Source organism: Nuphar pumila, chromosome 6 (assembly GCF_984573655.1).
Source record: "Nuphar pumila chromosome 6, dmNupPumi1.hap1.1, whole genome shotgun sequence".
Taxonomy (NCBI): Eukaryota; Viridiplantae; Streptophyta; class Magnoliopsida; order Nymphaeales; family Nymphaeaceae; genus Nuphar; species Nuphar pumila.
The window spans coordinates 57,995,570-58,022,946 of record NC_143254.1 but is presented as its reverse complement, the minus strand read 5'-3'; positions in this window follow the sequence as shown (position 1 = coordinate 58,022,946).

Below are 27,377 nucleotides of genomic sequence, written 5' to 3'. Positions count from 1 at the left end.
TACCTATGAGGATTCTTTTGTAAATACAAGTTTTATCAATCTTTATTGAGTTTCTAGATTTATATCGATTTCCCTTCGTTAAATTTTCTTAAATTCTATCCCTTTTCCCATTTCAAGATAAGGGAAAATCCTGAGACTCCTCGTAGGAGCAATAACGCTACCTATGAGGATTCTTTTGTAAATACAAGTTTTGCCGATCTTTGTTGATTTTTTAGATTCATATAAATTTCCCTTCATTAAATTTTCCTTAAATCCTATTCTTTTCCCATTCAGGATAAGGGATAATCCTGAAACCCCTCGTAGGAGCAACAACGCTACCTATGAGGATTCTTTTGTAAATACAAGTTTTGTTAACCTTTGTTGATTTTCTAGATTTATATCAATTTCCCTTCATTAAATCTCTTTAAATTCTATTTTTTTTCCCATTCAGGATAAGGGAAAATCCTGAAACCCCTCGTGGGAGCAATAACACTACCTACGAGGATTCTTTTATACAAGTTTTCATCAACCTTCATTGATTTTCTAAATTTGTATCAATCTCTCTTTATTAAAATTCCTTAAATTCTTTTCCCATTCAGGATAAGGGATAATCCTGAAGATCACTCATAGAGGCAACCATGCTACCTTTGAGAATCCTTTTTACAAAAATAAAATCAAATTTTTCTCGAATGGTTCTACATTTTCTTCAAAATTCTATATCCTTTTGTCTTCTCAAAGTTTATTCTTTTTACATTCCCCGTCACATACCTGGTCCATCTAAATCATAGATCATAAATTCTAAATTTTGTCATATTCCATCTAAATTCAAGTCTCAGATTACCTCTTCATAAAATCTTCCATTTCCCCTTCAGGTTAAGGGATAAACCTGAATCATTCTTTTCCTAAATTCTCATCAAATGTATATTCTTTTCCCCTTTAGGTTAAGGGATAAACCTGAATCATTCCTTTCAAAATTCTCATCAAATGTCTATATAAAGGATAATCCTGAAACCCCGGTCATTCTTCTTGCTTCGATCTCTAAATATCTTAGATAGGCCAATCTCCTTCCCGACTCTCAGTTGAAAAATCCTAGTGTTCGCATTGGTTATTCTGCTAAGTTTCCAAATCTAAAGATCAAGTTCATCAGTCCTCGTGCTGTTTGTCTCTAAGAAAAGTCTCAATCTTAAATCAAGTCATTAAATGAAATGTCCCAGCTACTTCGCTGGTCGTTAAATGATTAAATGAAATGTTCCAGCTACTTCGCTGGAAGTTAAATGAAATGTCCCAACTACTTCGTTGGTCGTTAAATGAAATGTCCCAGCTACTTCGCTGGTCGTTAAATGATTAAATAAAATGTCCTAGCTACTTCGCTGGTCGTTAAATGAAATGTTCCAGCTACTTCGCTGGTCGTTAAATGAATAAATGAAATGTCCCAGCTACTTCGCTGGTCGTTAAATGATTAAATGAAATGTTCCAGCTACTTCGCTGGTCGCTAAATGAAATGTTCCAGCTACTTCGCTGGTCGTTAAATGAAATGTCCCAGCTGCTTCGCTGGTCATTAAATGAAATATTCCAACTCCTTCGTTGGTCGTTAAATTTAATGTCCCAGCTACTTCGCTGGTCGTTAAATAATTAAATAAAATGTCCCAGCTACTTCGTTGGTCGTTAAATGATTAAATGAAATGTCCCAGCTACTTCACTGGTCGTTAAATGATTAAATGAAATGTCCCAGCTACTTCGCTGGTTGCTAAATAAAATGTAACAGCTACTTCGCTGGTCGCTAAATGAAATGTCCCAGCTACTTCGCTGGTCGCTAAATGAAATGTCCCAGCTACTTTGTTGGTCGCTAAATGAAATGTCACAGCTACTTCGCTGGTCGTTAAATGAAATGTTCCAACTCCTTTGTTGGTCGTTAAATGAAATGTCCCAGTTTTCACTGGTCATTAAATGAAAGGTTCCAGCTCCTTCGCTGGTCGTTAAATGAAAGATCTTAGTTCACTGGTCAGAATATCCAAAATCATAAATTGCAACTAAAGGTCGCATCAAAATCTATATTAAGTAAATATTTCACATAGAAGTCATGAAAACTTTGCCAATCTGCTAAAAATATTTGTTGATTCCAAATAAATCTTACTGCACAAAAGAATTACCTTGGATTACCTCTAGTATTTTCTTCATAAAAGGTGAAACTCTTTGCGAAAAAGAGGTAAAATTCAAATCTTTTTCCTGTTGATCAACCAAAAGGATGAAAGAAATATCTTCGGTATGATTAGTGAAATAAATATTCGATGACATTGAAAAGCCGGAATCAAATTGATATTGATCATAGCTATGATGCATGTTTAAAGACGATTTTCTGGCAATTAGGCAGTAGAAATATCCTGAGCCATAAAAGAATCCATATCACCTTATCCAGTTTAAAGCTGCAATCAAATATCGGCAAAAGGGATCTCTCAATTGTCGTCAAGATGAAGGCGAATTAAGCGAGTAGACCCCCGGGGCCAAAGAAGATTTGAAACATCTCCAAGATGATGGAGTTTGTGACGGATCCTTCTAGGAAAAGTTCGGATCACCGTCGAGATGAAGGCGGATGTGATGGGCCTACCGACAAACCCTAAATGATATTTGATTTCTGCTATCATCTAAAGACCTTTGAGCCAATGTATCATATATAATCCTTGAGAAAAAGAAGGATCAGATCATCTCCGAGATGAAGGAGTTTGTGACGTACCCTTCCCTGAAAAAAAGAGAGAAAAGTCAGGACATCTCCAAAATGAAGGATGATGTAAAAAGCCCGAAAAAGCCCAATGACTCAAAAAAAAAAAAAGAGTGCAAGAAGATCCTCATGAGAAAACACTCAGATATCAAACTGCCTAAATTGCCAGAGATCATCTTTTCTTATGCAAAATATCTTTTATCAATGTCTTTTCACTACTTGCTTTTATGAAATTGAGAATATTTCTTCTCTTCTTATATCAAAGAAATGAATAGCTTCCTTAAAGAAAATCATCAGCGCTAAAGTTCTGAATTTGACTCTTAAAAACCAAGGAGTTAACCTCGTTGGAGAAAATACTCTAGGTAAAAGAGGGAATATCTTTGCACACATGTACACATTTTTGAGCGTTGAAGTCAACTATAAATTTATCTTATTGGCAAAATTTTCTAGATATTCTAAGATTGAAATAAATATTCAATATCCATTTTGATGCAACCTAGCGTTGTTTATATCTTCCAGAAGAGCTACCCCATTCAATTGAAGTATCTCTCCTGTCCCATCACGGTTTCGAGAAATCCGTGTGGTCGTTCCCACTCAGGTTAAGGGTCAAAACCTGTACTCCCTGCGAGAGGTCATTGAATTCAAAAGCTGATTTAGTCTCAGCAATGAAACGTCCAAATTCACCCCTTTTTCAAAGCTTTAGGGAATCCCATTTTCTTCCTCCTTTCGCAAACCCCTTTCGGATTTGTTCGTCCAAACTCCGAAGGTCCCATCATGGTCTCCTCACTCGAGGATTCCATATGGTCGTCCCCTTCAGGTTAAGGGTTAAGCCTGAACCTCGTGCATCGACGTATCTTCCTTTTTTTTAGGTTTTGGTTAAACCTGAGTCTCGTTTTGACAAGGTTCCTCGTTTTGACAAGATGTTTTCCTCCAGTCCCAATCATGGTTCTTCCCATCAAGGAATCCATGCTTCGTATATCCTTTCAGGATAAGATTCTACTTAAGCTTCATTTCACAAGGCCTTCTCTCATAAATGTCCCATCAAGGTCCTCATATATTCCTTTCCCCATTCAGGTTATCTTTATATATCTTTGTCCCATCCAGGTTAAGGGCTAAACCTGAGTCATTCAAAGGCTCATCTCGCCTCATTCACGAGACTTGATCAAACTTCTTATCTTTCGGGATCATCACCCAAAGTCCCATCATGATTTCCTCATTTTCTACTCAATCATATCATTTTCGATGATTTCGTCTCCCCCAAGCCATTCAGGATAAGGTTTTAAGCCTGAAAAACCATCTTTTAAAAATAATTCTTCCACACCCAGTTCAGATCTGCTGACTGGGGCATTTTTTCAAAATTTGGAGTGTTTTCTTTGCCACTAAGCTCGGCTTTCAACCGGCTTAGTAGCAAAGAGGGGCATCTGTGAACACCCCAAATTTTTCAAAATTTTTTAAATATTCTCTTTCTGCCCCTAAATTCATTTTTTTTGAGCAAATAAGTCATTTTAAATCTAAATTCCAGTTCATTTCTCAAGTCTTACTGAAATTAAATTCATTGTATATGTTTAAATTGATTTCGGACCTGAATCCATTGTCCAGATCCAAATCTGAATCTCGTTGTCCAAATTTTAAATTAAAATTATAGAAAAAACCAAAAATAGTTTTTAAATAACTCGGACAGTCCCTCCGACATCTGTTTGGATCCATCATGTTGTATTTCTAGATTCGAGTTCCAAAACTCGAACATTTTCTCAAAAACTTGGATCCAAACCCACTTTTTGAAGAAATTTCCCCGAAATGGTCGGAAATTCTCAGAAAAATACTTTTGTAAATAATTTCTTAGAAAAATACAAAAAAAATAGTGTTTAAAACTTAGTTTTCTTTTAAAATCTCAGTTTTCTACTACAAAACTACAAAAAATGGAAAATGATGCAAAAATCGAAAAAATTGGGAAAAGCAAAAGGTTTTAAAAACTTGAAAAATTGAATTTTTGCCAAAAACCTCTCTTGAACCACTCTTTTTACAAAAATTCTTTCAAAGGGGGCCTTCTTTTGGAAATTTGGAAAATCTCCAACAAACACCACCCGCGCACTTCCCCTCTCACTTGCCGACCCTTCATCTCCAAACCAACTTCTTCTTCCTCAACCCCTGATCTTCAACCATCTCCCTCTCTCGAAGGCTCCTCTTCCCCTTTAAGAAAAGAGCTCGTAGAAGGATTCGGGGTCGTCTTCTACCCCTCCACCTTCTTCTCATTCACGGATCGATCTTTGGCCTCTCCACCGTCTCCTCCTCCACGCGATCCATCCTTTCAGCAGCCATCGTGGATCATCACTTCATATTGAGCATTCATCTTCCTCGAGTAAGAAGATATTGGCCATTGATTTTTCCTTCTGATCCTTTGTTTCTTGCATCACTTGCCAAAGAAAGGATCATCCGCCATTTGACGAATCGAGAAAAAAAATACTACCCGATCCCTTTCTTCAAACTCTGAAGTCCCCGTAAACAAGAGGAGATAATAGGTTGCCCACCTGATTCCATCGAAGGGATACCAGCTCCACCAAAGAGGATTACTCCTGTTCTCGGCTAAAACCCAGCAATATGGTAAGAAGCCTCTGCTTTTCCTTATTCTTTAAATTCCATTTAAAAAAAAAAAAAAGGGAAAAGAAAGCACCTCTTGCAGTATCAAATTGCTCATGACAATTCTGATCTGCATGTGTGCGAGATTAATGGAATGTCCATATATTCCAACAGATTTTCATAATTCATCTCTGAATGTTCCTTAATATTTCTCGGTGTTCTACATGGCTTGCAACCCTTTTTTTTTTTCTTTTCCCACAATCGTGTGGTTCGCTTCCTGTTTTCATCATTAATCTTGTTTAAATTTCTTTAAGTTATATAGGTATGAATATTTCTTTATGTTATTTTAGATCTAATAATTCTTTGTCTTCAACATCTAATTTCCGATCTGTCATGGGTCTGAACGTTTACTTCTAGATTGCTGTTAGGATTCCTATTTTTATTCAACGAGAAATTCTCTGCAGCTTAGCATATGATTTCCACCATAGACCAGATGTTATGTCTGATGGGAGATTCCTTATTCACTTGGCATATTGCAAACAACCATCACATCATGTTGCCTTGCCCTCTCGTTTGTCTGCAACACCCATTAAGCTCGTTTTGCTCCATTATTGAGCGATAACATCATTGCCTGCATCTTATTTCTGAACCATAAAATGGGAGTTTAAAACTTTATCACCTGTAGTTATAAATATACCAGCACAACTCTAGATCCTACATAATCCATCTGATCATTTCTTTTTTTTTTTGAGTTCATCTCAAATCCCTTTGCAATTCTCTCTTTTAGTCATCTCAATCTGGTAGGGTCATATTCACTTTTTGTTACTCTGTGTCGCTCCATTTGTTTCACATCATTCTAAAACATTGCATTTTCTTGTGGAAGGTTTGCTTTACGCTAATGTTTCCTTTTTATGCTGGCATTTGCAGAATCATTTTTATTCTTTGCAAACCTACTATATAACCCCACCAACTACTATCCTATAGTGGCTACCTCCACAGCACCGAGCCTCCACCACCACTTCTCTCACTTCCTGCAAAATTTGTTGTACACCTACAACACAATGTCACCATCTTCCCTCAAACACTTCCTTTTTATATGTCACCACGTATATCCCCATTGCCCTGTTATACCCACTGCAATTTCTGGTGCTTCAACAACACAACAGCCATAAAGCTACTGTAGCCCTCCATGCCTCGTAACTTGCTGCTTCCCATTCTTCCACCATTTTTACATAATACACATCCTCCATTGTTACCTTTATTTCATTTTATATGTGGTCCTGTGCATTTACTGTATACCTGTATTTTCATAATCCCATAGCTACATTGCACAATTGCTTTATCAGATGCAAAGAATGTCTCTGTAAAAGTTGAAGTTAATGAACTATTTAGCTTTACAGCAGTAGGTGCTCATGATGCATCCTTTGACTTCACTTTGGAGCTTTATGGAGCAATAGTTATTGAGAGTAATAAAGTAAGCATTGGATTGAGAAACATACCCTGTGTAATCCATAAAAAAAACAAAAGGGCTGGCGGAAGAGGTTGGTAAGTTTGGATGCAAAACCTCCTCCTTACATCAAGGTTGACTGGAACAAATGGTGTGATGAAGATGAAGAAAAATCGGAATGTGAGTTATTGAAATAGGCTTTTGTTTGTCTAAAACAGAACAATGCATGGAACTTTCGATGTTCATTGTATGTGGATTTTGGTTCTGGATTTCTTGGTACTCTCAGTGTTTGATGCATAGGCATGCGTTTGCACCATTTTGTTGGTTTGTTTTCCAAGCATTTCTAAGGTTATGGGAAAAATATATATGCTCTTTGAATTTCAATTAAAAGCTCATTCTGTGGGATCTTATAAAAGTATATTGATATGGGCTATCAGGACTTCAGGAATGGATTTGTAATAAAGTCTTGTATCTGAATGCGGGCATGACTGCCTGAACACTGTTATTAACAGTTGCATTTACATAAATATTGCTAACACTGCCACAAAGGTGTTAAATATCACTGCAGTTTTATCATCTTTTTCAGCAGGGCTAGGTGCTGTTGTAATCATCATTAGTGTCTATAGCTATCTTCTGTAAGATATAGCAATCCCCTAGATTGTTGTAACTCCCTACAACCGGTCAGTAGAACGTTATGAAATACCTTCACTACCTTCTTCATTTATTGGCATCCATGTATACAACACCTGTGTGGGTTCACAATACTCCTCCTCTGCAATACTTTGAAATACCCCTACAGCATTCACCCTCTTCTTAGCAATCCAAAGGCAGCTGTAGATTCCCTGTGTCTACACCCTTTTCTCACTAAATTTGGTGCACATAGGCACTTTTCACTTGGTTTAATCATTATAGGAACATATATATATATATATATATATATTTATATATATATATATATATGTATATACATATATGTATATATACATATATATATGCATGTATATATGTGCATAGGTACTTATCGTTTTCATCTTTCCGCATTTTAGGTCTTCAAAGTCTTGGCACATGAGCATTTTTTTATTAACCTCCGTATGATATATGCAATGTTCTTCCATTTTCATACTAACCAAGTATTTTGCAGGGAATATGTGAAAGATATCACTACTTGGAGTTGTAAAAATTTCATGTATTGTAATAGTTAGATTTTAAATGAGAATGTACATTTTCAGCTTTTAGATAGAATGAATGAGCATTGTTAATATCATAAATTGTTTATTTTCATGCATCTTTACCTTTATTTTTCAAATTCTCACATTGGTGAAACATGAATGGCACGTGCACCATTTCGTAAGAGGTAAATCAATCCTAAGTTGATGATCCATATCAATGGCCATAGTCAGGGTGTGGACAAAACTTAGGATTTTTATCTTTTACGAAATAACACCAGATCCATACTGGACCCATTTTCAAAATTCATCATATTTCCTTAAATATTTTCTCCTTTTATCAGAATTTAACTTAAAATTAATTCAAAATATATACCAATGGCCATAGTCAGGGTATATTGAGAGTTAATTTCATTTTAAATTCTATAAAAGCACCAAATGTGTTTCATTCTTCACCTGAATTTAAATATAGATTATTATATAATACATCCAATGACCATAGTCAAGGATGTATTATATCTTCAATCTTATTTTAATTCAGTTAAAGAATGGAATAGCTTTTCAAAATCCAAATTTCAAAAATTTAAACTCATTCATCATTTAGGATAGAACTGCATCATGTCTTCAAAAATTTCTTTTTTTCAAAACTCCAAGTAATGTAAATATCTTCTTCAATCTATCTTCAATTCTTATAAAAAAAAAAAAACCAATTTATCCTCTTCATTTTCAAATTCAATTTCGTTTTTAATCTCAAAAGCTCAAATTTAACTTTGAGATTTCAAAGTCCCTTTTATTCAAATTCAAATCAGATTTCGAAGTTCAGATTAACTCTAAAATTCCAAATCCATTTTACATTCAAGACTCCAATCAAAATCAAAGTTCAAATTAACTTTGAGATTCTTGATTCATCTTCTGAATTTAACTCCAATTCCATCTTAGGATCCAGAACTCAAAATCTACTTTGGGTCTCAGACTTCAGATCCAATTCCTCTTTAGGATCCAGAGTCCAATTCCACTATTGGATCTCAAACTTCAGATCCAATTCCCCTTTAGGATCCAGAATCCAATCCTATTTTGGATCTCAGACTTCATATCCAATTCCATTCTAGGATCTAGAACCCAATTATACTTTGGATCTTAGACTTCAGATCCAAATCCATCCTAGGATCCAGATCTCCATTCCACTTTGGATCTCAGACTTCAGATCTGAATCCATGTTAGGATCCAGAACCAATTCTACTTTGGATCTTAGACTTCAGATCCAATTCCATCTAAAATTCAGAATCCAATTTCATCTTGGATCTTAGAGTTCAAATCCAATTCCCATTTTCAGATTCTAAATCCAGAATTCAACATCACCTTCCATCCCAAACTTCAGATCCAACTTTCATCTTGGATTCCAAATCTTGAATCCAATTTCGTCTTGGATTCCAAATCTTGGATCCAATTCTATTTTAAAATTCAGAACCCAATTTTACATCAGATCTCAGATCCCAGATCTTAAATCCATTTTAAGATCCAATTCCATTTCAAAATTTAGATTTCAAATCCAAGTCTATTTTCAGATCTCATTTGAACTCCCTAAATCCATCTCTATTTTTTTTACCATTTGATTTTCTTAGATCCATTCTAAAGATTCAAATTCAATATCACTTCCAAATTTCATCTTCCTTTCCTAAATCCATGATTAAATTCAAAATCTATTTTTGACTTTGAAACTTCATTTCCTTTCATTTCAAAGCTTTAAATCATTCATTTATTCTTCCCAATCTGATATATTTCAAAAGACAGAGAATTTCTGTAATCTATCTCAAATTTTAAATTAGAATCAATCATTTATTCACTCCCTTATCAAGTTCATCTCAGAATAAACTTGGAAATTTTCAAAATATCTTTCAAAAAGAGCATACATTTCTGCATTGCACAAGCATGATTCTTTTTGCATTTAGATTTTTAGGATAAATTCTTAGATTATATTTAGGCAAAGAAAAAGGCATAGATTCGTTCCTTGGTTCGATTACCCTTGGTAAAGTCGCTAGGAACGGTCGAACCTCGTACCGACGAGCGAATCCCGTCTCTCCATTTTCCCGCAAATTTTCAAAACGGAGGCGAGTTAAATTCCTAAATGTTTTTCAAATCAAGGTCAAGTGAAAACCCGCAAAAGCGTTCCTCCTCTCTCTCTCTCTTTCTTTCTTTTCTCTTCTCTCTTTCTTTTCTTTCTTTTATTTTACTCCCTTCAAAAAGGAGGAAAATAGAGGTTAGAAAAGGAAAAGAGAAGGAAGAGAGAGAAATCACAAGAGAGGAAAATTTTTGCGATGACCACAATTTTGGCGACCGTGATGGGACTCGTCTTCGTCCGGTTGGATCTATGCCTTTGCTTTGCTTTAATATTTTCTAAGTCTTTATTCTACAAATGTCAGCTTCATTTCCATGCAAACCTTAGGAGCCTAGACTCTGTCCTAAGCTGACATTATTTGCATATAGGATCTAAGTATGGTTTGGTGGGACCATATTAAGGAGATTATTCCATGTTCACATTAGACTTAGGTCTTAAATACAACTCTCCTCAATTTTAGGGATTGAATGCAAACAATGTATGCAAGTGTATGCTTCTTCTCATTAAATCTATCTCTTTAGGACTTGCATTAAAGCCTTCTGATTTTATTGCATGATCATATTTTGAAAACATCCCTACCTATATTTGTCCCGGTCTTCACGTTGCTGGGCTGTCTCACTGAACCATAGTTCGGGAGAGAGCCTCACAACTGGACCACTTATTTGGGTTCACGCCCCCCAACCACGTACCTAAGGGCCATAGTCCGAGGTATATCGGTAGGTGCTCAAGGATGTTGGGAAGCCTTTACCTTAGAATCGGAGAAATATCTTATATGCCACGTACTTCGAGCTTCGGCTTGAGTATATCGGCGTATCTTGATTGGAATCAGATGATATAAATCTTAGAGTTAGGATTAAGGTCCTATCAGCCATTTCAAATATTGCATATAGAGTCAGCTTTAGGGAGTGCTGTTTGTGTATCCTTGCTTGTATATTTGTGATTGAATGATATTTTATATATATATCTTCCTTATATTTTCCAAAACCCTGGGTATATATTTCAAAATTTCCTCTTTGTTTTTAAAACCCAGGTGTATTATTCTTTCTCTTCTTCTTCCTCCTCTAAAAATTCTTCCAAATTCTTGTGATCCTGCCTGCAAGTTCTTCAAATTTTAAATCTTTATCATTTATCCTCAAAATTTCATTTATTCTCTTATTTTCTTCTGATTTTATATTCTTGTTTCTATTTTCATAAAAATCTCTTTCCGTCAAGAGATATCATTTTCAAAATAATATTTTCTTCATATTTTTAGTTGGTTACTCTCCCTCGTAGAGTAAACAACGCAATTGTCACAAATTTTGTGGCAACTCAATCCCTAGTAATGGGACACAATTGTTTAGATTTCAAACTTAAATCCTTCCTCTTGTCAAATTTTTTCCAAAAAAGATTCTCTGGTCTAAAAACCTCCTCTTTCCTCACCAGAGAGATCACTGATATCCGAAAATGGTCACGATGAGAGGGGGAAAAGAAACAGTTCCTCAACTCAGCGATAGTGAGGCGGAAGAGATAAGCTCTCCTAAATCAGTCAGGGGACAGAGTCAGAACAAGAAGGATGACATCGACCCCGCTATGTATGACATGTTCCAAAAGATGATGGCAAGGATGATGTCAGAGCAAGCCGAGGCCAAGCTGAAAGAGGCAGTTCCTAAAAGCAAGCTGAGGAAGAAGCCTGTAAAGAAGCAAGTCAGAATCATCAGAAAGAAGGTGCAGCCAGACACTGCTTCTGAGGAATCAGAGTCAGTCGAGGAAGAGTCAGAAGAGGAAGAGCAGATTGTCTACAAACAGAATCCTCAAAGGCAGTCCGTAGAAATAGCTGCAGAAGAGCCTGAATCCGTCAACAAGCCCAAGTTTGGGGCTCCAGCAGAGGACTTGATGAGCAAGCAGATGAAGGAGATGAATCGAGCTATTAAGGACATTCAAGCCAAGGGTAAGGGCAAGCAGACCTACACCGGCGAAGATTTTTATGATGGTCTAGATGGGGATGATAATCTAGAGAATCTTCCTCCCAAGTTTCTCAAATTTGATGGGACTGGCAACCCTAAAGCCCACTTGGCCACATTTTATGCAGAGTGCAGTCGTTTCAGGAAAGATAACAGGGCTCTGTTCATCTGTTTTCCCCGCAGTTTGGAGGGTGTAGCAGCCAGATGGTATGTCGATCATGTGAATCCTATCGAACTATGAGAGTTCGATAAGGTAGTAAATCTGTTCATCGAGCGCTTCTTATTCTACATAGAAGCCTCACCTACATTAAATCATCTTTACAACCTGAAGCAAAGAGAGAATGAAAGAGCAGGTGATTTCATTCACAGGTGGAGAAGCACCTGTAATAAGATGAAGGTACCCATTCCTGAGGAACATGCATTGCAGGTGATCCTCAATAATTTGTCTCAGCCCATAAGAAGCCTCATCGCCACTTCCCCGGCGAAATCCTTCATCAAGTTGATTGAGCGAGCCGAATGGCTCGAAGCAGGAATAGAAAGCGGACTTTACGAGGGCACGCCTCTAGTCAAGAATATCCAAGACCAGAAAAAGAAGGCGCAGTTCGCTCATTCAGTTGAGGCCTCCTGCAATAATCTTGGCAGTAGCAGCAAAGGAAACAAGAACAACAGTGACAGTGGTCCTAGAGTAGATCAGAACAAGGGGCAGAAGGAGAGAGCGTATAAGAACAATGACAAGCCGCTTCCAATTGGCATCCAACAGAAAGGGGATCTTCAAGAGAAGCCCAAGTACATCAAGTGGGAGAAAGATCGAGTCTTCACTCCTTTAGATCAAACTATGGAAGTAATTCTGGATTACCTGTTAAAGCACGGGATGATCAAACTCCCTAAGATAGCGGATCCTCCCGTAATCTTGGGAAAATTCAAAGATCAATTCTGCAAGTTCCATAGAGCAACGGGGCATGACACAGAGCACTGCTTCGTCCTCAAGCACATGATACAAGACTGCATTGATAGAAGTATTCTGATAGAGGACGAGGAAGAAAAGCAGCCAGCAGTCCTGACAGAACCATTCCCGGACCACTCAAAGAATTGATAAAGCCAAAGTTTTTGTTTGCTTTCGTCTCTTTTTGTCAATTGTCCTGTAGGGGCTAGTCAGCCCAGTCTTCTATGAGTCTTTTTGCTTTTCAAGTTCTTGTAAATATTTAGTTGTTATCAAGCCTTTGCTTATCAAATGAAATGTCGATTTCCTTTATATCTTTTATATCCAATGCTTTTGTTCACTTTGCCATACTGGGGCATTTAAATTCCTGTTCTTTTCAGAATGCGGGACAATTCTGACGTCATTCATGAGAGAAATGATATTACCTATGAGGTTTTTTTCAAAAATCATGAAATTTTAAAAATCTTCATTATGACCAAGGAGTTCAAATATTCTTTGGTCTAACCTTTTACAAAAAATCAACCCTCGTGTTGATCATGTCTTCAAAAATAAGTTTTTCAAACCATTATATTGAAAGATCAACCCTGGTGTTGGTCTTATCTTCCAAAATGAATTTTAAACTTTTATATTCAAAAATCAATCCTTGTGTTGATCTTATCTTTCAAAATGGATTTTAAATCTTTATATTCAAAGATCAACCTTTGTGTTGGTCTTATCTTTCAAAATGGATTTCAAATCTTTATAGATCAACCCTTATCTTTCAAAGTGGATTTCAAAGCCTTTATATTCAAAGATCAATCCTTGTATTGATCTTATCTTCCAAAATGGATTTCAAATTTTTTTTTAAAAAGATCAACCCTTGCGTTGGTCTTATCCTCCAAAGTTGATCTTAAAACTTTTCAAAGATCAACCCTGGCGTTGTTCCTATCTTTTAAAATGGGTTATAAATCATCATATTCAAAGATCAATCATTGCATTGGTCTTATCTTCCAAAAATGGGTTTTAAATAATTATATTTAAAGATCGACCCTGTGTTGGTCTTATCTTCCAAGATTGGTTTTTAAGCATTACCTTCAACGATCAACCCTTGTGTTGATCTTATTATCCATTTCGAACTGTTATTTTTAGAAATCAGATCTATTGTTGATCTTCTTCTTCAAAATTAGGTATTCAAAACCATTGCCTTCGAAAATTAACCCTCATGATGATCTCTCATGTTTGATTTAAAAGATCAGATCTCGCGCTGATCATTCTTCTTGTGGTGGATTTTCTTCCCCCAAAATGATTTCTCATTTATCTTTTAAATAAACATTTTCCTTCCAAGATCCCATATGCAGGCAGGATCAGAAAAACTCCTTTTTCTCAAAACTTGTAAATCTTCAGTTAATTTTTGATATCTTTATCAGTTTCATTCATTTTATTCATATTTTTATCAAGTTTACATCAATTTTATCAAGTTTATCAAATATTTTCTCAAAATTCCATTAAATTTTATCAATTCCATACCCTTTCAGGATAAGGGATAAACCTGACCCTCGTTGTCCGAGGTGTTACCCTTTCAAGATAAGGGATAAACTTGACCCTCGTTGTCCGAGGTGTTACCCTTTCAGGAGAAGGGATAAACCTGAACCTCGTTGTCCGAGGTGTTCCCCCCTTTCAGGTTAAGGGATAAACCTGACCCTCGTTGTCCGAGGTGTTCCCCCCTCAGGTTAAGGGATAAACCTGACCCTCGTTGTCCGAGGTGCTCCCATTCAGGATAAGGGAAAATCCTGAGACCCCTTGTAGGAGCAATGACGCTACCTATGAGGATTCTTTTGTAAATACAAGTTTTATCAATCTTTATTGAGTTTCTAGATTTATATCGATTTCCCTTCATTAAATTTTCTTAAATTCTATCCCTTTTCGCATTTCAGGATAAGGGAAAATCCTGAGACCCCTCGTAGGAGCAATAACGCTACCTATGAGGATTCTTTTGTAAATACAAGTTTTGCCGATCTTTGTTGATTTTTTAGATTCATATAAATTTCCCTTCATTAAATTTTCCTTAAATCCTATTCTTTTCCCATTCAGGATAAGGGATAATCTTGAAACCCCTTGTAGGAGCAACAACGCTACCTATGAGGATTCTTTTGTAAATACAAGTTTTGTTAACCTTTGTTGATTTTCTAGATTTATATCAATTTCCCTTCATTAAATCTCTTTAAATTCTATTTTTTTCCCATTCAGGATAAGGGAAAATCCTAAAACCCCTCGTGGGAGCAATAACTTTCCTCAAATGGTTCTACATTTTCTTCAAAATTCTATATCCTTTTGTCTTCTCAAAGTTTATTCTTTTTACATTCCCCGTCACATACCTGGTCCATCTAAATCATAGATCATAAATTCTAAATTTTGTCATATTCCATCTAAATTCAAGTCTTAGATTACCTCTTAATAAAATCTTCCATTTCCCCTTCAGGTTAAGGGATAAACCTGAATCATTCTTTTCCTAAATTCTCATCAAATGTATATTCTTTTCCCCTTTAGGTTAAGGGATAAACCTGAATCATTCCTTTCAAAATTCTCATCAAATGTCTATATAAAGGATAATCCTGAAACCCCGGTCATTCTTCTTGCTTCGATCTCTAAATATCTTAGATAGGCCAATCTCCTTCCCGACTCTCAGTTGGAAAAACCTAGTGTTCGCATTGGTTATTCTGCTAAGTTTCCAAATCTAAAGATCAAGTTCATCAGTCCCAGTGCTGTTTGTCTCTAAGAAAAGTCTCAATCTTAAATCAAGTCATTAAATGAAATGTCCCAGCTACTTCGCTGGTCGTTAAATGAAATGTCCCAGCTACTTTGCTGGTCGTTAAATGATTAAATGAAATGTTTCAGCTACTTCGTTGGTCGTTAAATGAAATGTCCCAACTACTTCGTTGGTCGTTAAATGAAATGTCCCAGCTACTTCGCTGGTCGTTAAATGATTAAATAAAATGTCCCAGCTACTTCGCTGGTCGTTAAATGAAATGTCCCAGCTACTTCGCTGGTCGTTAAATGATTAAATGAAATGTCCCAGCTACTTCGCTGGTCGTTAAATGTTTAAATGAAATGTTCCAGCTACTTCGCTGGTCGCTAAATGAAATGTTCCAGCTACTTCGCTGGTCGTTAAATGAAATGTCCCAGCTGCTTCGCTGGTCATTAAATGAAATGTTCCAACTCCTTCATTGGTCGTTAAATGAAATGTCCCAGCTACTTCACTGGTCGTTAAATAATTAAATAAAATGTCTCAGCTACTTCGCTGGTCGTTAAATGATTAAATGAAATGTCCCAGCTACTTCACTGATCATTAAATGATTAAATGAAATATCCCAGCTACTTCGCTGGTCGCTAAATAAAATGTTCCAGCTACTTCGCTGGTCGCTAAATGAAATGTCCCAGCTACTTCGCTGGTCGCTAAATGAAATGTACCAGCTACTTCGCTGGTCGTTAAATGAAATGTTCCAACTCCTTTGTTGGTCGTTAAATGAAATGTCCCAGTTTTCACTGGTCATTAAATGAAAGGTTCCAGCTCCTTTGCTGGTCGTTAAATGAAAGATCTTAGTTCACTGGTCAGAATATCCAAAATCATAAATTGCAACTAAAGGTCGCATCAAAATCTATATTAAGTAAATATTTCACATAGAAGTCATGAAAACTTTGCCAATCTGCTAAAAATATTTGTTGATTCCAAATAAATCTTACTGCACAAAAGAATTACCTTGGATTACCTCTAGTATTTTCTTCATAAAAGGTGAAACTCTTTGCGAAAAAGAGGTAAAATTCAAATCTTTTTCCTGTTGATCAACCAAAAGGATGAAAGAAATATCTTCGGTATGATTAGTGAAATAAATATTCGATGACATTGAAAAGCCGGAATCAAATTGATATTGATCATAGCTATGATGCATGTTTAAAGACGATTTTCTGGCAATTAGGCAGTAGAAATATCCTGAGCCATAAAAGAATCCATATCACCTTATCCAGTTTAAAGCTGCAATCAAATATCGGCAAAAGGGATCTCTCAATTGTCGTCAAGATGAAGGCGAATTAAGCGAGTAGACCCCCGGTGTAACGCCCCGGATTTCCAAAACAAAGCTAAGTTAAAATTTTCATGAATTTCTTTTTTTTTTTCTTTGCAGCGGAACTTAAAAAAGCTTTTAGCAGCGGAATCAGACGATAATGAGTCGTCGGTTTTAGAAAACTCCGAGCACGTTGCAGGTATGTGGCCAAGCAACTCATTGACCACCGAAGTGTTCCATTTTATCGAAAACCACATGTTTATTACAACATCACTGCTTAGAAAAGCAGTATAGGTTTAATAAAAGGAAGCAGTACAAAATCTGTCTAGAGAAACCCTGGAACTCGATGCCGCCTTGCTCCGCATATCGCCACGCAGGTTCAACACCTGAAATCCCCATAAAACGGGGTCAGAACCACTGATGGTCTGGTAAGTATGCAGTCATACATCCATTCAACTCAAATACAATAATGACCACTCAGGGTCGCAATGCGCAATAACGGCGCTCAAGCCTCCAAGACTTAGCGTATATCGCAAGAGCCTCCTCAGGGCTATGAGTTGAACATCCGCTCAAGTCCTCATGACTTAGAGCAAGCCTTTCCAGGGCTGTGATTTGAATAGCCGCTTAAGTCTCCACGACTTAGCCATGACCTCTTCCGGGTCTCAAAGTGATGTCTAGCTCAAGTCTTCATACTTGGCACATCCGTATCCCACGCATCTAAGGACTACTCCTCGAGCTTCGCTTAGTCGTGCGGATACAACACGGGTCTTTGCCCAGTCGGTCCAGTAGTATACCGAACATGACACCTTCACAAAGGTTATGCAGGACTGACTCAACACGTCATCCACTCATACATTCAAAGCATCGCTGAACCTAGAACTAATGCATTGTTTCGATAATTAACCGCTCCCGCCTTTGGTACGCAGGTAGAGCTATTGTCCGGGCATCAACGCGACGTTCTGGGGGTTGATTATTCTATGTATTTTAGATACCCCAGAGGCCTGTTGACCCTATCCATAGTAGGGCAGTGTGTTTCAACTGGGAGGTCCCTACTAGGCCCATATTCGGATGCATCCTCTACTTGCAGTAGTTGGGTTCAATCCTTAGATCTTAAGGATAACCACGACCCCAAAACCCATGAGTGACTGAGGCCATCGTGGACTCTATCAGGTCCAAAGTAAAATACGTGTCACTCAAGGCTGTACCATCACTGCCATTCCACAGTGAGCATAATTCCTGAAGGGGTCTGCCAGTCTTACAATTACTTGGACAGAATCTGCATGCCATTTAGGCAGCCCGTGCTTTCAGCACTACGGGAGTATGTACCCGACCCCATTCAGTCTTCCCCAACACAGTCATTACTGAGGGGGTACCCCTAACACGATCTTCAACCGCGGGGTATGTGCGACCTTAAGTCTTATTCATATGCATGCAGAACACCGCTCTTTGGCACTTCGGCCACCACGAGCATCACACCTCTTTGGGTGGAAACAACACACTCTGGCTCTTCGGCCCTTACGAGTCTGGTTGTGTAACCGTTCTCAATGAGCATGCATATGACTCGATCTAAATAGATCGGCTACTCGGCGTATTTTTACGCAACGAGTCAAAACCTAGCCAAGGCGCAACCTCTACTCCGGCTCAGCGGCCCTTACGAGCAAGGTGCCCTTGCAGGCACAAGGATACGAGCCGATCTGGCATCGTTCCATCAACGGACATCATTATGCCGTTCCATTGGTTCCGGCAGCTCTTCTGCCAACCATTTCGTCAGCACCTCCCCTGCTCTACCGGCAGTGGTGCGACGAACCCTTCTACGTTGTAGAGGGCAAACCATGAACTGGGTAGCACTCTGCTATATGTCAGAGTATCCTGCTACGTTCTTTCTGAGCTATTCATAGCTTCTTCAGAAATTTCAGCAGCACTTCCTCTCTTTTACGGAGAAAGCGTGCGTTTCTTTTATCCATTTCAGCGGCATCTCCCCTCTTTGGTAGGAAATCGCCACGCTTAATTCGGGAAATGGATGCGCACCGTTGTGCGTACTTTGCATCCATCAAGGTTGCAGGAACCCTTGGCCATAGCCAGGCCATACGAAATTGACTTAGTCATTACGTAAAGAGCATTTTGCTAAAAACCGAAGCCTTTCCAATAGGGGCTTCATTCGTCAAGCAAAATCTTGAACGAGGAGCGGTCAAGGAATCGCATGGGCGATTTGGAGTTTGATCTCCATTTGAACGCTCATTTATGCGCTATATATGTAGTATAAGCAGAAGCCTGTGCTTTATATAGCGGCGGCGTAAAGAAATGCATATACTATTGTTCAGGGTGTGTAACTGAACGAAATATTCTACATATATAACAAAGCAGAAGCCTTGGCATCGTTCGACGCGATGGCGTAAGTAAAGACATTGCAGAAAGCAGGAGCCTTGGCATCGTTCGACGCGACGGCGTAAGTAAATGCATAATCGGAAGTGCAGAAAACAGGGAGCCTTGGCATCATACGACGCGACGGCAAAGGTAAATTACATAGCCTGTGTGATATAAGACGCGTCGGCAGAATCAGCAGATATACACCTAGATCCGCATCCAACGATAGTTACGAGGCGAGCGGGTGAACACCGAAGTGTCCTAAAGGGCTCAACCAAGAACTAAAGCGAGATACCATTTTGAAGAACGCATATACTGCGTGTTTGAACATAGATATATCCGACGATAGTTACGAGACGAGCGGGTGAACACCGAAGTGTCCAAAAAGGGCTCAATCAAGAACTAAAGCAAGATACTACTTCAGAAAGTATATTCTATATACAAACAGTCAAATACTTGAGGGAGATGGATCAACGAAGCGAACTTACTTCAAATCGTGGAAGAAACGGCTCCGGGTTGCTTCTTTGGCTTCGAGCCTTCCTTCGAGAGGTCAGACTAAGTCAGATGAAGCTGACTTAGTTGAGAAAGAGGTAGAGCAGGTCAAGCTACTCAACCTAAGTGGTTTGAACCTAACAGGGTTCAATCCAAGTCAACTGGGTTCAGCAGGTTCGAACTCAGCTCAAGTAGGCTAAGTCTGGGTTCAGAAACCCAAACCGGAATTAGGACTAAAAAGGACTTTGACTTTGACTTTAAACCCAACTAGGTTCAAGTCAAGTCAACTGGGTTTGGACCAGGTCAAGTGGGTTCAGACCCAGGTCAGGTGGGTTAGGACCAGGTCAGGCAGGCTCACGCTAAGTCAGGCAGGCTCAGACCAGGTCAGGTGGGCTCAGGTGGGCTAGGCTAGGTAGGGGAGGTTTAGGAGAGAGAGAGAAGGCAAGAGAGAGAGGGGGGGTCGATTTTTATGAGAAGAGAGAGAGTGGGGAGGGCTATTTATAGCCCAAACCCACCTCCTCTTGGGTTTTTCCATGCCCAAACTACCCCCTTGGCTTCTTTTTAATTCCAAGAGGTTCCTTGGTGTGGGGCCCACTTGGATATTCCATGGGATATTTTTGTGGGTCCCACCAGATATTTTCTGAGGAATATTTCTGTGGGTCCCACCAATATTTCCGTGGGTCCCGCAAGAATTTCGGGTTTCCGGCGATTTTTTCCGAAAAATTCTGAGTACGCCATTTTCTTCGTATTGACGTAACTAAGAAAGTTGGCTCGTACGAATCTATTGATTTCGTTTAGTTAGGAAGTTATGGCTTCCCGAGTATTTGAGCATATATTCGCAATTCGACGAATATCCTAAGTATAACTGGCTCGCAGGAATTGATTCGTTTCGCATTCTGAGAAGAAATGCTATTTTTACCGGTAAATGCCTCATGAATTTTATTCAGATATTTTCTGAAAAATTGCAGGTCTTACACCCGGGGCCAAAGAAGATTTGAAACATCTCCAAGATGATGGAGTTTGTGACGGATCCTTCTAGGAAAAGTTCGGATCACCGTCGAGATGAAGGCGGATGTGATGGGCCTACCGACAAACCCTAAATGATATTTGATTTCTGCTATCATCTAAAGACCTTTGAGCCAATGTATCATATATAATCCTTGAGAAAAAGAAGGATCAGATCATCTCCGAGATGAAGGAGTTTGTGACGTACCCTTCCCTGAAAAAAAGAGAGAAAAGTCAGGACATCTCCAAAATGAAGGATGATGTAAAAAGCCCGAAAAAGCCCAATGACTCAAAAAAAAAAAAAGAGTGCAAGAAGATCCTCATGAGAAAACACTCAGATATCAAACTGCCTAAATTGCCAGAGATCATCTTTTCTTATGCAAAATATCTTTTATCAATGTCTTTTCACAACTTGCTTTTATGAAATTGAGAATATTTCTTCTCTTCTTATATCAAGGAAATGAATAGCTTCCTTAAAGAAAATCATCAGCGCTAAAGTTCTGAATTTGACTCTTAAAAACCAAGGAGTTAACCTCGTTGGAGAAAATACTCTAGGTAAAAGAGGGAATATCTTTGCACACATGTACACATTTTTTAGCGTTGAAGTCAACTATAAATTTATCTTATTGGCAAAATTTTCTAGATATTCTAAGATTGAAATAAATATTCAATATCCATTTTGATGCAACCTAGCGTTGTTTATATCTTCCAGAAGAGTTACCCCATTCAATTGAAGTATCTCTCCTGTCCCATCACGGTTTCGAGAAATCCGTGTGGTCGTTCCCACTCAGGTTAAGGGTCAAAACCTGTACTCCCTGCGAGAGGTCATTAAATTCAAAAGCTGATTTAGTCTCAGCAATGAAACGTCCAAATTCACCCCTTTTTCAAAGCTTTAGGGAATCCCATTTTCTTCCTCCTTTCGCAAACCCCTTTCGGATTTGTTTGTCCAAACTCCGAAGGTCCCATCATGGTCTCTTCACTCGAGGATTCCATATGGTCGTCCCCTTCAGGTTAAGGGTTAAGCCTGAACCTCGTGCATCAACGTATCTTCCTTTTTTTTAGGTTTTGGTTAAACCTGAGTCTCGTTTTGACAAGGTTCCTCGTTTTGACAAGATGTTTTCCTCCAGTCCCAATCATGGTTCTTCCCATCAAGGAATCCATGCTTCGTATATCCATTCAGGATAAGATTCTACTTAAGCTTCATTTCACAAGGCCTTCTCTCATAAATTTCCCATCAAGGTCGTCATATATTCCTTTCCCCATTCAGGTTATCTTGATATATCTTTGTCCCATCCAGGTTAAGGGCTAAACCTGAGTCATTCAAAGGCTGATCTCGCCTCATTCATGAGACTTGATCAAACTTCTTATCTTTCGGGATCATCACCCAAAGTCCCATCATGATTTCCTCATTTTCTACTCAATCATATCATTTTCGAGGATTTCGTCTCCCCTAAGCCATTCAGGATAAGGTTTTAAGCCTGAAAAACCATCTTTTAAAAATAATTCTTCCACACCCAGTTCAGATCTGCTGACTGGGGCATTTTTTCAAAATTTGGAGTGTTTTCTTTGCCACTATGCTCGGCTTTCAACCGGCTTAGTAGCAAAGAGGGGCATCTGTGAACACCCCAAATTTTTCAAAATCTTTTAAATATTCCCTTTCTGCCCCTAAATTCATTTTTTTTGAGCAAATAAGTCATTTTAAATCTAAATTCCAGTTCATTTCTCAAGTCTTACTGAAATTAAATTCATTGTATATGTTTAAATTGATTTTGGACCTGGATCCGTTGTCCAGATCCAAATCTGAATCTCGTTGTCCAAATTTTAAATTAAAATTATAAAAAATACCAAAAATAGTTTTTAAATAACTCGGACAGTCCCTCCGACATCTGTTTGGATCCATCATGTTGTATTTCTAGATTCGAGTTCCAAAACTCGAACATTTTCTCAAAAACTTGGATCCAAACCCACTTTCTGAAGAAATTTCCTCGAAATGGTCGGAAATTCTCAGAAAAATACTTTTGTAAATATTTTCTCTGAAAAATACAAAAAAATTAGTGTTTAAAACTTAGTTTTCTTTTAAAATCTCAGTTTTCTACTACAAAACTACAAAAAATGGAAAATGATGCAAAAATCGAAAAAATTGGGAAAAGCAAAAGGTTTTAAAAACTTGAAAAATTGAATTTTTGCCAAAAACCTCTCTTGAACCACTCTTTTTACAAAAATTCTTTCAAAGGGGGCCTTCTTTTGGAAATTTGGAAAATCTCCAACAAACACCACCCGCGCACTTCCCCTCTCACTTGCCGACCCTTCATCTCCAAACCAACTTCTTCTCCCTCAACCCCTGATCTTCAACCATCTCCCTCTCTCGAAGGCTCCTCTTCCCCTTTAAGAGGAGAGCTCGTAGAAGGATTCGGGGTCGTCTTCTACCCCTCCACCTTCTTCTTATTCACGGATCGATCTTCGGCCTCTCCACCGTCTCCTCCTCCACGCGATCCATCCTTTCAGCAGCCATCGTGGATCATCACTTCATATTGAGCATTCATCTTCCTCGAGTAAGAAGATATTGGCCATTGATTTTTCCTTCTGATCCTCTGTTTCTTGCATCACTTGCCAAAGAAAGGATCATTCGCCATTTGACGAATCGAGAAAAAAAATACTATCCGATCCCATTCTTCAAACTCTGAAGTCCCCGTAAACAAGAGGAGATAATAGGTTGCCCACCTGATTCCATCGAAGGGATACCAGCTCCACCAAAGAGGATTACTCCTGTTCTCAGCTAAAACCCAGCAATCTGGTAAGAACCCTCTGCTTTTTCTTATTCTTTAAATTCCATTTAAAAAAAAAAAAAGGGAAAAGAAAGCACCTCTTGCATTATCAAATTGCTCATGACAATTCCGATCTGCATGTGTGCGAGATTAATGGAATGTCCATATATTCCAACAGATTTTCATAATTCATCTCTGAATGTTCCTTAATATTTCTCGGTGTTCTACATGGCTTGCAACCCTTCTTTTTTTTTTTCCCACAATCGTGTGGTTCGCTTCCTGTTTTCATCATTTATCTTGTTTAAATTTCTTTAAGTTATATAGGTATGAATATTTCTTTATGTTATTTTAGATCTAATAATTCTTTGTCTTCAACATCTAATTTTCGATCTGTCATGGGTCTGAACGTTTACTTCTAGATTGCTGTTAGGATTCCTATTTTTATTCAATGAGAAATTCTCAGCAGCTTAGCATATGATTTCCACCATAGACCAGATGTTATGTCTGATGGGAGATTCCTTATTCACTTGGCATATTGCAAACAACCATCACATCATGTTGCCTTGCCCTCTCGTTTGTCTGCAACACCCATTAAGCTCGTTTTGCTCCATTATTGAGCGATAACATCATTGCCTGCATCTTATTTCTGAACCATAAAATGGGAGTTTAAAACTTTATCACCTGTAGTTATAAATATACCAGCACAACTCTAGATCCTACATAATCCATCCGATCATTTCTTTTTTTTTTTGAGTTCATCTCAAATCCCTTTGCAATTCTCTCTTTTAGTCATCTCAATCTGGTAGGGTCATATTCACTTTTTGTTACTCTGTGTCGCTCCATTTGTTTCACATCATTCTAAAACATTGCATTTTCCTGTGGAAGGTTTGCTTTACGCTAATGTTTCCTTTTTATGCTGGCATTTGCAGAATCATTTTTATGCTTTGCAAACCTACTATATAACCCCACCAACTACTATCCTATAGTGGCTACCTCCACAGCACCGAGCCTCCACCACCACTTCTCTCACTTCCTACAAAATTTGTTGTACACCTACAACACAATGTCACCATCTTCCCTCAAACACTTCCTTTTTATATGTCACCACGTATATCCCCATTGCCCTGTTATACCCACTGCAATTTCTGGTGCTTCAACAACACAACAGCCATAAAGCTACTGTAGCCCTCCATGCCTCATAACTTGCTGCTTCCCATTCTTCCACCATTTTTACATAATACACATCCTCCATTGTTACCTTTATTTCATTTTATATGTGGTCCTGTGCATTTACTGTATACCTGTATTTTCATAATCCCATAGCTACATTGCACAATTGCTTTATCAGATGCAAAGAATGTCTCTGTAAAAGTTGAAGTTAATGAACTATTTAGCTTTACAGCAGTAGGTGCTCATGATGAATTCTTTGACTTCACTTTGGAGCTTTATGGAGCAATAGTTCCTGAGAGTAATAAAGTAAGCATTGGATTGAGAAACATACCCTGTGTAATCCATAAAAAAAACAAAAGGGCTGGCGGAAGAGGTTGGTAAGTTTGGATGCAAAATCTCCTCCTTACATCAAGGTTGACTGGAACAAATGGTGTGATGAAGATGAAGAAGCATCGGAATGTGAGTTATTGAAATAGGCTTTTGTTTGTCTAAAACAGAACAATGCATGGAACTTTCGATGTTCATTGTATGTGGATTTTGGTTCTGGATTTCTTGGTACTCTCTGTGTTTGATGCATAGGCATGCGTTTGCACCATTTTGTTGGTTTGTTTTCTAGCATTTCTGAGGTTATGGGAAAAATATATATGCTCTTTGAATTTCAATTAAAAGCTCATTCTGTGGGATCTTATAAAAGTATATTGATATGGGGTATCAGCCTATCAGGACTTTAGGAATGGATTTGTAATAAAGTCTTGTATCTGAATGCGGGCATGACTGCCTGAACACTGTTATTAACAGTTGCATTTACATAAATATTGCTAACACTGCCACAAAGGAGTTAAATATCACTGCAGTTTTATCATCTTTTTCAGCAGGGCTAGGTGCTGTTGTAATCATCATTAGTGTCTATAGCTATCTTCTGTAAGATATAGCAATCCCCTAGATTGTTGTAACTCCCTACAACCGGTCAGTAGAACGTTATGAAATACCTTCACTACCTTCTTCATTTATTGGCATCCATGTATACAACACCTGTGTGGGTTCACAATACCCCTCCCCTGCAATACTTTGAAATACCCCTACAGCATTCACCCTCTTCTTAGCAATCCAAAGGCAGCTGTAGATTCCCTGTGTCTACACCCTTTTCTCACTAAATTTGGTGCACATAGGCACTTTTCACTTGGTTTAATCATTATAGGAACATATATATATATATATATATATATATATATATATATATATATATATATATATATATATATATATATATATATATGCATGTATATATGTGCATAGGTACTTATCGTTTTCATCTTTCCGCATTTTAGGTCTTCAAAGTCTTGGCACATGAGCATTTTTTTATTAACCTCCGTATGATATATGCAATGTTCTTCCATTTTCATACTAACCAAGTATTTTGCAGGGAATATGTGAAAGATATCACTACTTGGAGTTGTAAAAATTTCATGTATTGTAATAGTTAGATTTTAAATGAGAATGTACATTTTCAGCTTTTAGATAGAATGAATGAGCATTGTTAATATCATAAATTGTTTATTTTCATGCATCTTTACCTTTATTTTTCAAATTCTCACATTGGTGAAACACGAATGGCACGTGCACCATTTCGTAAGAGGTAAATCAATCCTAAGTTGATGATCCATATCAATGGCCATAGTCAGGGTGTGGACAAAACTTAGGATTTTTATCTTTTACGAAATAACACCAGATCCATACTGGACCCATTTTCAAAATTCATCATATTTCCTTAAATATTTTCTCCTTTTATCAGAATTTAACTTAAAATTAATTCAAAATATATACCAATGGCCATAGTCAGGGTATATTGAGAGTTAATTTCATTTTAAATTCTATAAAAGCACCAAATGTGTTTCATTCTTCACCTGAATTTAAATATAGATTATTATATAATACATCCAATGACCATAGTCAAGGATGTATTAGACTTCAGATCCAAATCCATCTTAGGATCCAGATCTCCATTCCACTTTGGATCTCAGACTTCAGATCTGAATCCATGTTAGGATCCAGAAACAATTCTACTTTGGATCTTAGACTTCAGATCCAATTCCATCTAAAATTCAGAATCCAATTTCATCTTGGATCTTAGAGTTCAAATCCAATTCCCATTTTCAGATTCTAAATCCAGAATTCAACATCACCTTCCATCCCAAACTTCAGATCCAACTTTCATCTTGGATTCCAAATCTTGAATCCAATTCTGTCTTGGATTCCAAATCTTGGATCCAATTCTATTTTAAAATTCAGAACCCAATTTTACATCAGATCTCAAATCCCAGATCTTAAATCCATTTTAAGATCCAATTCCATTTCAAAATTTAGATTTCAAATCCAAGTCTATTTTCAGATCTCATTTGAACTCCCTAAATCCATCTCTATTTTTTTACCATTTGATTTTCTTAGATCCATTCTAAAGATTCAAATTCAATATCACTTCCAAATTTCATCTTCCTTTCCTAAATCCATGATTAAATTCAAAATCTATTTTTGACTTTGAAACTTCATTTCCTTTCATTTCAAAGCTTTAAATCATTCATTTATTCTTCCCAATCTGATATATTTCAAAAGACTTAGAATTTCTGTAATCTATCTCAAATTTTAAATTAGAATCAATCATTTCT